At 34.3% G+C, this 14,977-nt stretch overlaps 1 long non-coding RNA gene across 1 annotated transcript; it reads right to left on the reverse strand.

Annotated features, from left to right (window-relative positions):
- Nucleotides 1–7,533: 7,533 nt before the first annotated feature.
- LOC115703948 (uncharacterized) lies at nucleotides 7,534–11,008 on the reverse strand. The gene is made up of 2 exons (XR_009687914.1): nucleotides 8,350–11,008; nucleotides 7,534–7,954 (listed from the first exon to the last, which is right to left on the reverse strand). It is a non-coding gene; the product is annotated as an uncharacterized LOC115703948 (long non-coding RNA).
- Nucleotides 11,009–14,977: the final 3,969 nt, after the last annotated feature.

The following is a 14,977-nucleotide window of genomic DNA, read 5'->3' on the forward strand; positions in this document are numbered from 1 at the left end:
TATGTTTGTTTTTGTATTTTTGCATGTTTATTCCTATTTGCTAAATGCTTATTAATTTATGAATATGTGTATGATTTTGTATTGAACCTTATTTGACTTCTATTTGTTAATATTTGTAGTTTTCAATATGACTATGAACAACCCGATTATGTCACTGTTGACTAACAACAAGCTCTCTCGAGCTAACTCTGCTAAATAGATAGAGAAAATTAATATTGCTCTCATAGGTGAAAACTCATTATTTATGTTAATTGAAGAAGCCCTTGAGCAACCAGGTGAGAATGCAACCAAGGCAGTAAAGGAAAAGTTTGAGCATTGGCAGAATGCTAACAATGAAGCTTGTTACATTATGTTGTCTAGCATAGTTGATACCTTGAAGACAATGTTTGCCAACACTCTCACGGATGCAGAAATCATGAACCGGTTAACTACACTGATTGGGATGGCTTTGGATCAAGCTCATTTTGAGGCGACCAAGAACTTCATAAATGCATGGATGAAACCTCATCAGAACGTGCATGATCACCTACTCTTGATGGCTAGTTATTTCCAGGAAGTTGAGAATCATGGAGCTATCATTGATCAAGAAACTTAAGTGAGTTTGATCCTGAATAGTTTAACTCCAGCTTTTCTACCCTTTACATCACATTACGTCATGAACAAGTTGACTTTTTGAGTTTCACGAGTTGATTAACAACCTTCAGACATTTGAAAATTTGATTGGAGGACCGTAGAAAGGAGGAAATAAAGCTCCAAGTTCTAGTAATGCTACGGCTGGTATGATAAAACCTGAGACAAACATTGCCTCTACTTTGAAACCCACAAAGAAGAAGAAATGGAAGAATAGCAAGAAGCCTCTTAAAGCTATTAACACAGCTAATAAGGGTAAGAATTAGGGGTGTTCAACAAAATTTACAAACTGCCCAACCCTTATAAACTGTCCAAACAAAATTGAATAAACTGACAAAAAAATACAACCTGAAATAAGACAATGAAAATTCAAACCGCCCAATGAATACATTGGGTGGTTTATAATTTATTCTAAACCGCCCAATTAACCTGAATAAATCGAATTAAACGGATTTATATATGTTTTCAATAAAAGTGTATATAATATATTACATAAGTTACGTTTATTAGTTAAACTTTTGTATTTGATGTTTGGACATTGTAGTGTTTTACTTAAAAATTAGACTTTATAGTTAATAATTTTTATTGTATTTGGATATTGAAGTTGAAGTTTGAAATTTTTCATTTTAATATTCTCAGTTTTATTATTTAATTAAATGCAGAATAATGAAACTGGTACTGAAATAGTTTTTTTGTAGCAACAGAAAGCGACTCTGTAACTCCAGAAGAAACCAGATTAACAAACAGTGCAGAAAAGGAAAAACACACAAGGTTTTTGTACGTGGTTTCAACAATCCTTTTAGATTGTTACTAGTCCACAGGGCCACGCCCAGAGATAAGATTCATTAGATAGGTCTCAAAAATACAAAGTAATTGACTTATGCATAAATAGACTCCCTCTTATTATTTGTCGCAAGCTTGATGTATTCAACCTTCTAACCAAACCTTGTTGAAACTTCAAGATCTCGAACTCCCTTCGATCTCCTTAAAGAGTGCTTGCTTCCTCGCGATGCAAGACTTGAAAAGCAATCCCCTGAAAGCTTTGTGAGACATTCTCCCGACGGTAGCACTGGTTTTTTTATTCTTTGTAGACTTGAATACAGACTCAAGACAATACAAAATATATATAACAGAGTAAGAGTCAAACAAGATCTTCTCTACAAAACAAAGACTCTCTTTTCTAAAGATATGAGTGAAAATCAAAGATACAAAAGAGGTACTTAACCTAGCTGCAATAAGGTATATTTATAATCAATATACACCTTATTGAAAGCTTACACACGGTCTGAACAAGACCCCAGCCCACTAGAAGATTTCCTAAAAAAAATCTTCAATCAGCCTAGGAATTTTTATTTCTGTACCTACAGAACTGTGAGCAATACAAATAGGTATTTTAGGCGTGTGAGTATCCCCTACTTCTCGCATGGCAAAGAAGAAGAGGGCTATTCAAAAGCCTGCATCCACAATCACGGAGATCATTGAAACTAAAGAGGAACTTCCTTCAATCCATGAAGATAGGTTCGAACTGATCAGTTGTGAAGTGTTTCATGATTCTAGCGAAATCTTGGAGAATTAAATAGGGCTGGAACCTGTTATGAGCAGCGCAGTTTGATCCCCCAAATCAAACAGTTAGGCCGATGAGGTTGAGAAGAACGAGTTTCAAGCTAATGCGAGTGAAATATGGAGCCAATTCAAGGCCAATCAGGTTCCTAATCCTTCTACTAGACTCTCTTTTACTTAACCGATAAAAGTAGAAGATCAATTAGTTGCTAAGTTAGACTTAGATGAGATAGAAATTGAGGCTTCATACTGGAAGAATGCTATTGTTTGTATAGGCATAGGAGCTAATCCTCCGTTCAAAGTCTTTGAAGGATTTGTTAAGAGAGTTTGGGGTAATATGGGTATCGAGAAGGTGGTCCGAATGCATTCTAGATTCACTTTGGTTAAGTTCAAAGATGAGGTCACATGAGACTTAGTCCTAGAGGTAGGTGTTATCCATTTCGACAAAAAGCCAGTTATTCTGCGTCCTTGGTCTGTAAAAATGGATTCAGCTCCAATGATCAACTTAGTTCCTATGTGGATTCGGCTAAATGGTCTTGGTCTCCAATATTGGGGGAAGAAGAATCTAAGTGCTCTTGTAAGCACAATAGGTAAGCCTATTATGATTGACAAGCTCACCCAAGAACGTTCAATGGTGAAATTCGCTCGAATTCTTGTTGACATGGTGATTTCAGATGAACCACCTAAAATGATTTCCTTTATCAATGAAAGGAAACAACTTGTTGAACATCTAGTGGAATACAAATGGCTCCCTTCAAAGCTCTTGGCTTGTGGGAATCTAGGTCATACTGTGGCCAATTGTAACAAGGAGAAGCCAAAGGTTTGGAAGAAGAAACAATCTGGGGACAATAAGTTTAATCAGGAAGACAAGAAGGAGATGCAAAACCAGGAAACAAAGATTGGTTATGAGAAGAGTTCGAATAGTGGCACTGATGCTGTTGCCGAAACTGGGAAAGAAAAACTAGATCAAGAAGTTAAAATTTATCTGGAGGAAACAGGCAGTATAGATTCAGACAAGGCAAACTGGATTACTCAAAAAAAAAAAAAAAGAGGGCAGAAAATAATTTCGAGGTCTATAGTGGAAGCACCCAAAATAGCAAACGGTTATGCAGCTCTTCAAGGTTATTTGAAACTAAGGTGAAGCATGAGAAAACTCATGAGATTATTGCTAATAATTTTCCTAATTGGAATTTCTACTCAAGCAATGTGACCTCTGGAAGAATTTTGATTATTTGGCAAGATAAATTTGTTCAGGTGGAGATTTTAGATGAGGACACTCAGCTAGTGCATTGTAGAGTTAAAATTTGTGGTCAAAAGGTTTCTCTTCTGGCTACGGTTGTCTATGGCAGCAACTCAATGGACGAGAGGAAAACTCTATGGCACAAACTTGGAGGTTATGGGCTGTTACATGAGCCTTGGATCATATTTGGAGACTTTAATGCTATGTTCTCGTTCCAAGACAAAAATGGTGGTAGACTGGTGCAAGCAAAGGACATTTTGGACGCTCAAACTTGATTTGCAAATGGTCAGGTGGAGGAATTCAAATGTTCGGGTGCTTTCTATACTTGGAATAATAAACATGAGGCAGGTGAAAGGATCCACTCAAAACTTGATAGAGTTTTCATCAATGATAAATGGTTGAATGCTTTTCCTAATGCTGAAGCTTGCTTTAAATGGGAGACTGTTTCTTATCATAGTTTTTGTATAATTCAGAATAATGAGCTGAACAAGGTTCGGGTTAAACCCTTCAGATTTTGTAACCATTGGCCTTCCTATCCTAACTACAGAATGGCTGTCATCTCTAGTTGGAATATGCCTACTGCTGGCAGCAGTCTTGACAAAATTGTTAAGAAACATTATAGGATTAAATACACTCTAAAAAAGTTCAGTAAACAAGAAGTGGGGGATGTTGCAAAGGAGTACAAGCTTTCTAAAGAGGACTATTGCCGGATTCAAGAGGAACCTGCTGCCCAACTAGCTGACACTGATCTTTAAAGTGTTGTTGATCTCAAACAGAGGGATTTTCTTACAGCCCAGAATAGGTTATCCCTTCTTATTTCTCAGCAAAGTAAAGTAAAGTGGTTAAAGTTTAATGATGAGAACTCCACTATTTTTATGCTGCCAAGAGGAAAAGGAAGTTGGATAATAGGATAACAACCTACTCTAAGGATGATTCGATTATAGATGACTTTGAGGAAGTTGTTAAACACTTTGTTGGTCATTTTGAGAAGTTTATTGGAAGTAAAAGCTTTGCTATTTCCAGCATTGATCAAAACTGTATTACTCAAGGGAATTTCCTAAATGTGTAACAGCAAGTTAGACAATCAGACCCTTCACTATAGAGGATGTTAAGAAAGCTATTTTCAGTATCCACTATGCTAAATGTCCTGAATTGGATGGCTTTGGCTCTTGCTTTTTTAAAGACATGTGGGGTGAGATAGCTAATGAACTTCTAGAGCTGTTCTTGATTTCTTTGCCAATGGTTACATGCCAAAGGATCTGAATGAAACTGTCATTTCCTTAATGCCCAGAGTTACTGATCCAAGCACAGCGAAAGACTATAGACCTATTACATGTTGCAGCACCATATATAAGTGTATCTCTAAAATGATCTGTTCTAGGCTCTCAAAAGTTCTTCCTATTCTTGTCCAAGGCAACCAAGGTGCTTTCATCAAGAATAGACTTCTTGCTCATAATATCGTGATCTTTTAGGATCTCCTAAAGGGTTACACAAGAAAGAAAATATCAGAAAAATGCATCATGAAGATAGACCTAAGCAAAGCATATGACACTGTTGACTGGCAATTCGTTGAAGTTCTGCTGAGACATCTTTGTTTCCCTGCTAGATTCATCAGTTGGATTGTGACTTGCCTGAAGGGAAATCATTACCACATTTTAATGAATGGAAGAATACAAGGCAATTTTAAGGGGAAAAAAGGTCTCCTGGAAGGAGACCCTATGTCTCCTCTTCTCTTTGTCTTGATAATGGAGTACCTTTCCAGGCATCTCAGCTTCTACTCAGAGTCTAAGGACTTTGGATTTCATCCATTATGCAAAAACTTTTGCTTAACTAATCTTTGTTTTACAGATGACCTCATTTTATTTAGCAAAGGCAACTTGAAATCGGTGAGAATTGTTCAAGAAGCCTTTACTAAATTTTGTAATGCTACAGGGTTATCTGCAAATAAAGCTAAGTCTCAGATATTTTTTGGTGAAGTCAAAGATGACGTTAAATTGAAGATTCTTGACTTGGTCCAAATGGAGGAGGGTTATTTTCCTCTAAAGTATCTAGGGGTGAATCTTCATCCTACAAAATGGAAGGCTTCGGACTATGGTGTGATCCTTGATAAAATCAACAAGAATCTTAATTGCTGGGCTAGTAGGAATCTGACTTTCGCAAGAAGAGCTCAATTGATCCACTCGGTGCTGCTTGGTATAAGGAATTACTGGATGAGTATCTTTATAATTCCTCAAAAGATAATTGCTGCCATAGAAAAGAGTTGCCAGGACTTCTTATGGGGGAAGAAGGGGAACAGAAGCAAATTGCATCTAGCTTATTGGTAAAAAGTTTGCGATCCCAAAAAGTTAGGTGGAATTGGATTTCTAGAAGGATAAAAGTGGAACAACCAAGTTTCTTTGGGATATTTCAAGCAAACAAGATAACCTATTGGTGAAATGGGTGAACTCAATCTACCTAAAAGGTCAATCCATCTGGAGCTATCCCTCAAAACTTGATACAAGTTGGTATTTTAAGAAATTACTAAATCTCAGCGTGGCTACAAATGAAACTCAGCTGAACCTTGCTGTCAAAGGTGGGAATTTTAGTGCTACAAGATTCTATAATCACCACGTGATAGAGAATAGAGTCGACTATGCTGGATGGATTCGGGACAGACTTCTGATTCCAAAACACAGGTTTGTCTATTGGAAACTTCTTAATTTGTAGTTTTTAACCCCTGACAAGCTGAATAGAATCACTCCTATTCAAGACATTAAATGCCCTGTTTGTGAGCTAAAGGAGGAATCTCATGACCATGTAATTTTTGATTGTTTGTTCTCAAAATAGGTGATTGATAACTTCAATTACTAATTTGTGTAACAGGTTCTACTTGGCTCGGCATGATCTCCAAAATAGGGTGATCAATGCAGTGGCTGCTGCCACTTTTTGTCTGATATGGCAGAATAGAAATAACTGTCTCTTCAACTTGTTTTGTTCTTCTCCTAGCAGGATTAGCAAGCAAGTGAAGAAAATGATGAAGCTTAGAATTTTATGTTTGGGCCCCTTTAATTGCTGTAAAAAGAATAGTTATTTCCTTTATGTAATCTCGAACTAGTAGCCAGGTCTGGTTTTGTGGTGCCTGTTGTTGTTCGGCTTGTGTGGTTCACAGGTGTTTTTCCTCAGGTTGTCTTGTATCTACATCTGTTTTTTGAATAAAATTATTCCTCTTGTTCAAAAAAAAAAAAAAGGAATCGTGAGCAGTAAGTGCGACTTTCATTTTATAGAAAAGGAAATTTTAGCTACGGTTTTCTCCTCAAGAAATCTGATCAAACAAAATGGGAAACTCACAAAAGATCAGAATATAACAGCTGGTTAAATAGAAAAGAAATGAGTAACCAAACTTACTATTTTTACCTTATTTTCCATAAATAGGAAAGCTAGACAACTTTCCTTACAAAATTAAATTGATTAATATAAAAATTATATGCACAAAATATGGAAACTAATTTAAATACTCCAGCAGAAATTAATAATAAATAATAAAATATGTTTTTCAATTAAATATGTCAAAAATAGAATTAATAATCTCATTCCACTACTACAAAATTGGGCTTTAGAGGCGGTTTTTAAGGGTTTCAGCGTCGGTATTGGCGAAATTCGCTACCGACGCTGTTCCGGGTGACGCTAAAGGGTTAAAAACAACCGACGCCATAGAACCCCTATGGCGTCGGTTATTTCATAATAACCGACGCCATAGGGTCTTCCTATGGTTTTTTTCCAGCTTCCAATTTTGTATTTTAGCATAATTTATATATATATTGTTTTATTATTAATATAATTAAATTAAGTATAAATTATATATAATAACCATAAATACAAATTAAATTGAAAAATTGAATAAATACACATCTACATTACTCTAAGTGTTTGTATATTAGCTATCTTTTTATTAATATTTTATATTATGTGTTTGTATTTTTGTAGTATATTAGTATATTTTTATAATTTTTTTTAATATATTAGTATCATTTTTGTAGTGTATTGTATTTTGTAGATAAAGGGTTAAAATTTGCATGAAATTTTTTAAAAACTTTGAACATTATTAATAACTTTTGATCCGGCTGTCCGCTTGAGGCGATTTTTTTTTTTTTGAACTTGGGTATTTTTTGTGTTTTATTTTGCTATTTTACTTAACATAAACTAATAGAATTCTTATTTTAAGTATTAGAATCAATGTTTGTATTTGTTAATTCTATTGTGTTTTGGTATATTGGTAAAAACTTATCAATCTATCCTTTTGGTCACAAGTTCAAATCCCAATATAGACCTTTTTTGTATTTTTTTTATAGCTTACTATATCTATCCTTAGCACTCAACAATATATATCCTATGTATTACATCAATATTATTCTAAAATTACTCTAAGCATTTAAAGATTATCTAAATATATATGAAAAATATTCTTATAAAAGTAGGTTAACAAAAGCATACCTTATACCAAAAATTATGTACTTGTCTTCCGATAAAGTCACTTCCGATAAAATCCTAACAACCAAGTTTAAGAGAAATTAAAATCAAATATTATCCTAATTTTACTGAAATTTCGGCAGCATAACGACTATAATTGAACGTTTCCAAAAAATTCAAACCTATTAATAACAACAAAACACAATTCAAAACAATATGAAATCACAACAACATTTAGCAATATAAAAATTTACCACCCATTCGACTGCAGTACATGTATTCACAGAACCTACTTCACCAAGAATGAATATTGAAGATATTCAAACTCATCTAACATGCATATTATTTCACCCATCGATCCCTCGCATTACAAAATATTACAGAACCTACTTCACTACGGATGAATATTTAAGATATTCAAACTCTACTAAGCATTCATAATTAATTTATAATAAAATTTAGTGAGTGTATACCTCGAGCTAACTAGAAACCGATCAATACCAAATAAGTCAGATCATTGCAAATTGACCTCACAACCTACAACATAAAGAAATACTACAAAATTATAATTTTTTTTATTTAGCTACTTACTAGTTATATAATTTATGAGTATTTAGTTACTAACTAGTTAATTTATTACTAACTAGTTAAAAATACATGAATAGAATGAAAATTAGTAACTTGCTAAGTAGTTATAATTAACTATCTACTAGCTACTAAAAAAAATAAAAACACATGAATAAAATTAAAAATAGAAAAAAATTGATACAAAATAGAGTTAATTTTTAAACTTTTGTTTCTAAACTAATTTTTTAGAAAACAATTTCTAAACTTTTATTTTAATACTCTCTTATCTCATTCCCATTCACAATATTTAACAAAACTATTTGTTTAAAATACTCAATATATACATATACAAAATAATATAAAATACTCTCCTATTTATCTCATTTCTCATTCACAATATATACACACACAATACATATTCAATACAACACAAAATACATACATATATACTCTCCTATATCTCATTTTTCATTCACAATATATATACACACAATACATTTCTCATTCACAATATATACACACAATACATATTTAATAATATAGAAAAACCCTAAAAAAATTTATAAAATAAAAAATAAAGCAATGTACAGTACTAAAATTAGTAGAAATTAGATTTATACCTTAATAGACGTTGAAATACAATGTTTTCTCCACTAAAAACGGTGGCCGGAGGTATAACTACCACCACCACTACCTCTACCTTCGGTTTACCCTAAAAAATGAGGAAAAATGTGATCTTTCCAGGTATATAGTTTTAGGTATGAAAAATAGAAGATTTAGAAACAAAAATGAGCTAAAATGGTGAAAAAATGGTGAAATGGGGGTGGTTTTTCGTGGTGGTTGGCGGAGAGGGTTTGGGGTTCTCTGGTTTGGGGGTTTCTGGGTTGGCTGGTCGAATGAGGAAGATGATGGGCTGGGCTAGGGTTATAAACCCTTTAGGCGTCAGTTTTTTTAGAAATAACCGACGCCATAGGGGGGACACCCTATGGCGTCGGTTATTTCCAAAAAACTGACGCCATAGGTAGTGTCAAAATCCCTTCTAAAAAATTCCAACCCTATGACGTCGGTTCTTTAATATTTGCTGAAAAAAAGTGCCTCTAAAAGCTTGGTTTGTAGTAGTGTTCTTTGGCACTTTGATTGACAAAATATTTTATTTGGAGAAAACCTACATTAAGTGTTTGAAACAAAAACAAAAGAGTATATAAAATACTCCCTTTGCATGAAAGCACTCTAACACATAAAATAAATAACTTTTGAAATGGAAAATTTTACAAACCACAAACAAGATAACTTTAAAACGGAGAAGTTCACAAACCACAAACAAAACAACTCCCTCACAAACAAACAATCCAAAAAAAGAAATAGTACTCCCTCTTTTTGTCTATCAACGAGCCAAAGATAATAAAAAAAATATGAACAAAGTCATAATAGTTCAAAACACATAAATAAAAGGAAAAAGATAAAAGATGGACCACTTATTCATCATCATTGGATCAGAAGAATTTCATGATGTTGTCCATCCTCATAAGAAGTAAGGCTTGAGTTGTCTCCATTCTTCCCAAACACAAGTTGAATTCAGCCATTTCTGTAGAAGCAGAAGTGGAGGCAGATGCAGCAGTAGGTTCATCAGTAGCACCAGGGGAAGCAAACCGAGCCTTTTTCTTAGCAAATTTTCCTTTAGGAGGTTTCTCTGGAACTTTAAAAGTGGTACCAACAGCAGGCACTTCTATGGTTTCATTCCCAAGAATCAACTCCTCTTGGTTAGACAAAATCTTATAAATCAAATGAGAAAAAATAAGATTAAGTCTAGGTTTCTTGCCCTTTCTAAGAGAGACAATTTGCTCCCAAATCATGTCAGCCAAATAAATTTTAGCACCAATAGAAACTTTACACAAAAGAAGGAAATTTCTTTTGAAACATTTATCGGATTTGAGCAAAGAAACCAATTGGATAGGGCAAACCTCATAAGAGCAGCATGATGATAGGTGAGTTGAGACATATGCATTGTGTCGGAGAGTTCCACATCATTATCACCAGTGAGATACCCGAACACTTTTTGACGATTAAATTCCACATCAGTTGGCTCAATTCCCATAGGCAGATTTAGAGCTTCAGCCACTTCCTTTACAGTAAAGGAATACCAGTGTTCCCTGACAAAGTTTGCCAAACATAAAATAGTCCCCATCGAGGCACTCATCAGTGATATTAGCATAAAACTCCTTGACAATTTGATCCACATAGCCATCAACACCGATCAAAGTATCCACCCATTATCTTTCTTTCAACATGTTATAAACCCCAAATGGCTTATGAGCAATGACATTGAAATTTTTCTCAACAGTATAATTCCTATTCTCATAAAATTTCATGTCTCTATCATTATCATTGTAACAAAAATAATGAGAATGGGGCTTGAAGTTTTCAAGAGTAATACCAGAGGGCCTCTTCGTTTTTTGAGGCAAAATAGGGCTTGCAGTAACAATGGGTTGTTCTCCTTTGTCCTTCTTTGGCACTGCAGCAGGGACAACAACTGGTTCTGCATTGATAGGATCAACATTAGGCACTTCACTTTTAGACTTAAAATCATGAATAGAGGGTTGTTCTTTGGGAACAAATTCTTCACTAGAATCAGACACACCCTCTAATTCTTGATCATCTTCGGTCTCTTCTTTTGGTTCAGAATCCGATGATGAAACGTAAGGAGGATTCTCTTTGAGGTGTTTGCCCTTTGAGGATGAAGGCACCACTTTCTTTCCTTTGGAGGCTCTTTTGGGCAGAACCACTTTGGTGTGGACACCTTGGACCTGGTTCGTGAGCTCACCGTAGGCAAGGGCACAATAGCTTTCTCGAAATTTGGAGCACCATTCGAAGAAGAAGACTTAGATAAAGAGTGATCATGTGAATGGGATTCATCGTGATCACTAAGCGTAGGAGTTGGGGTTGCAATCAGAGAAGCAATGATCGGAGGAGAATTGAGATTGTAAGTCGATTTTTGAGATTGGGATTTTGACTTCTTGGCAGTTTTCGTCAGAGTAGACGACGACCCAGGGGTTCCTACCACAGGAGCAGGTGGCGTGACTGGAGAAGCAGAGGCTGAACCTCGAGTAAGCCTCTTGGAGGGTTGAGCATTTTATATCTTGGCCATTTTTCTTTGAAACCCTAGAAAAATCACCCTCTCAAACTTGAAAAAGATTAGACTTTTGGAAAGAAATTAGAGAGAGAAGTGAATAGTAGTGATCGTGGGAATGGTGGGTAGTTGTATATATATAACACTTTAAAATAAATACCCAAAAACTAGAAAAAAGAAAAATAAAAAAAAAAAGGAAAGTAACTTCCTTACCTTGGTCACGACATGACGAGAGAAAAAAGGAAACCAACAAGGATAATTCAAAAATTAGTCAAAGGTTGCAAAAAATGGAAAAAAGGAAACAACATATCTCCACAAAATCTAAAAATTAAACACAATACACCAACCAAAATCTGAAAATGCCACCAAAAAAGGAAACCAACAAAATAATAAATTAAATAAAAACAGGTTTCCTAAAGCCACACAAAAAAATAAAAGCAAATCCTCAACAAAAAAATAAAAGAAACACAATAAATAAAATGCATTAAAAACGTGTTTCCATAAATGAAAAAATAAAAGAAAAATTGCCAAAAAATCAGAAAAAAATATGCCCCCCTATTTCTTAAATTTTTTCAAAAATAAGCCCATTTTTTAAAAAACTATTAAAAACAAAAAAGACAACACACATAAAGCAACAATCAACTTAGAGCAAAAATAATGTCTAAGAAAATAGTGAAACATAACAAAGAAAATAACAATAGTTTTTAAGAAAGCTCAATTGTCAGTGTCGGTCACACATTTTTATTTTTTTTATATTTTTTTTTTTAAATTGAAAAGCAGAAAAAATAACCTTGATAGTTTTGTCAACAAAAAGTAAAGAATGTCCGCTTGTCTTTGCTCTTGATGAAAAAATCAAACTCATGAGAATAGTCAAAATTATTTTATCAAGCTAATGAACTAGTGGAATGAGGTCATACCAGCTACGCATGAAAAAAGTTAACTCAGTCACCAAAAATATTAAAGGCAAATCAAATAGACAAACAATATGTAACAACTTTATAAGACCATTTTCAAATATGAAAATTTTACCACAAGCTGTGCCAAGCATAACTGTGTGAAAGTGTAAGCTGTGAACATTGCCCAAATTGTCAAAAAGACTTTTTTGAGAGATTGTAACCATAGGAGACGTTATCACACTATCTCAATGGTAGCGTATCCTCTACATAACTCCCAATTACATAGTTCCAACTTACTCAGAGACGACTTTCACACATTGAGATAGGTAGCTCTATTCATCCAATGGAGCTTAAACACACAGTTTTTAAACTTTTTATTTTATATTTTACTTTTTGAAAGTGGTAACTTAAATAACACTCTTTGAAGAACCCAAATATTCCTGGGAGGAGTGAATAATTTTCCTGAACAAAACCTGTATGAAACCATAACACTAAAAGCATTAGCAATAAAAATAATGACTGTAATTCTCTTAAGGTTGAGATTTTCTTCTGGAACAAAGACAAAGACAAGACATTATGAACCTTAAGTCAACTCAAAAATTAAGGACCATGAAGAAACAAACATTAAACAATACAAATCCCTAATGATTTCATTAGAGAGATAAAACGAATCGAGTTAAGAGTTTTAGTAAAAATATCATCTATTTGCTTGCTAGTTTCAACATATTCTAGGACAAGTGTTTTATTTCCACAAACTCTCTAATAAAGTGACGACGGATGTCTATGTGCTTTGTGCGAGAGTGTTGAATAGGATTTTTTGAAATGTTTATAGCACTAGTATTATCACTGAAAATAGTTAAAGTTTTCAAATCAAACCCATAATCTACCATCATTTGTTTCATCCATAACAATTGGCTACAACAACTACCCGCTGCAATATACTTAGCCTCTGCAGTGGACAGAGAGATTGAGTTTTGCTTCTTGTTGTGCCATGAACAAGATTGTTTCTAAGATAGAAACATCCACCACTAGTGCTTTTTCTATCATCTACATTACCTGCCCAAGCAGCATCATTAAAACAAACCAGATTAGAATTAGTGTCTTTAGAAAACCAAATCCCAAAATCAATAGTGCTATTTACATAACGAATGATTCTTTTCACAGCAGAAAGATTATATTCCATGGGATTTCCCTGATATCGTGCCCAAATATCAGGGTGACTAGCTGTGAGATAAAGCAAACTGCATATCATACTTCAATATAAAGTTTGATCTACCCTTACTCCTTGTTCATCTTTGGTTAGTTTCAATGTTGTTCCCATGGGAGTATTGGTATGTTTGGTATTCTCAAGACCAAACTTTTTCACCAAGTTCTTTGCATACTTACTTTGAGAGACAAACGTACCCTCATTAGATTGCTTCACTTGGAGATCGAGAAAATAAGTGAGTTCACCTACCATGCTCATTTCAAACTCCTCTTCATTTGAGAAACAAAAACCTCCATTTCAGAGTTAGAAGCAGAACCAAAAACAATATCATCAACATATATATGAGCAACTATAACATCAGTATTAATATTTTTGATGAAAAGTGTTTTATCAACATTTCCCAATCTGTAATCATGAGAAAGCAAGAATTCAGTTAGATGCTCATACCAAGCACGTGGTGCTTGTTTTAAACCATACAAAACTTTGTCTAATCTATAAACATGATCCGGAAAATGAGGATTCTCAAACCCTTTGGGTTGTTCAACATACACTTCTTCCTTCAAAAAACCATTCAAAAAGGCAAATTTGACATCCATTTGATACAATTTAAAACCAAGAATGCAAGCTATGGAAAGAAGTAGCCTGATTGATTCCACTCTTACTACTAGAGCAAATGTTTCAACAAAGTCAATACCTTCAACTTGAGTGTATCCTTGGGCAACCAAACTTGCCTTGTTTCGAATGATTGTCCCAAACTCATCACTCTTATTTTTGAAAATAAACTTGGTTCCAATGATATTCACAAATGGTGGTCCTGGAATCATTATCCAAACTTTGTTTCGAACAAACTGATGTAGCTCATCCTGCATTGCAAGAAACCAATCTTCATCCATTAGGGCTTCTTTAACAGATTTTGGTTCGAGGAAAAAACAAAACATAAGATTGAATTTTATTAGCATATTTTCTTCTTGTAACCATGCTCTCATCGAAGTTTCCAAGGATGAGATCTGAAGGATGATTCTTTTTAACCCTGGAGGATGGTTTCCTCTGAATAGGATCAGTGATTGTATTTGAAGAATGCTCAAATTCTTTTGTTGTTGAAGTTTCTGTAGCAATAGAGTCCTGTAATGTAGCCTCTGCAACTGCTTTTGTAGCTCCGTCAGGTTCCTTTTCCTCGGCAGCAAGCTTTCCCAGTAAGTCTTCAATTTGTTCTTCTATTGAAAACTCAGACAAATCTTTTAGATCATCACCAACAACATTAGCAAATTCCATAACTGTTTGAGTTCTCATGTTATACACACGAT

The sequence above is a fragment of the Cannabis sativa genome, chromosome 5 (assembly GCF_029168945.1).
Source record: "Cannabis sativa cultivar Pink pepper isolate KNU-18-1 chromosome 5, ASM2916894v1, whole genome shotgun sequence".
Lineage (NCBI taxonomy): Eukaryota > Viridiplantae > Streptophyta > Magnoliopsida > Rosales > Cannabaceae > Cannabis > Cannabis sativa.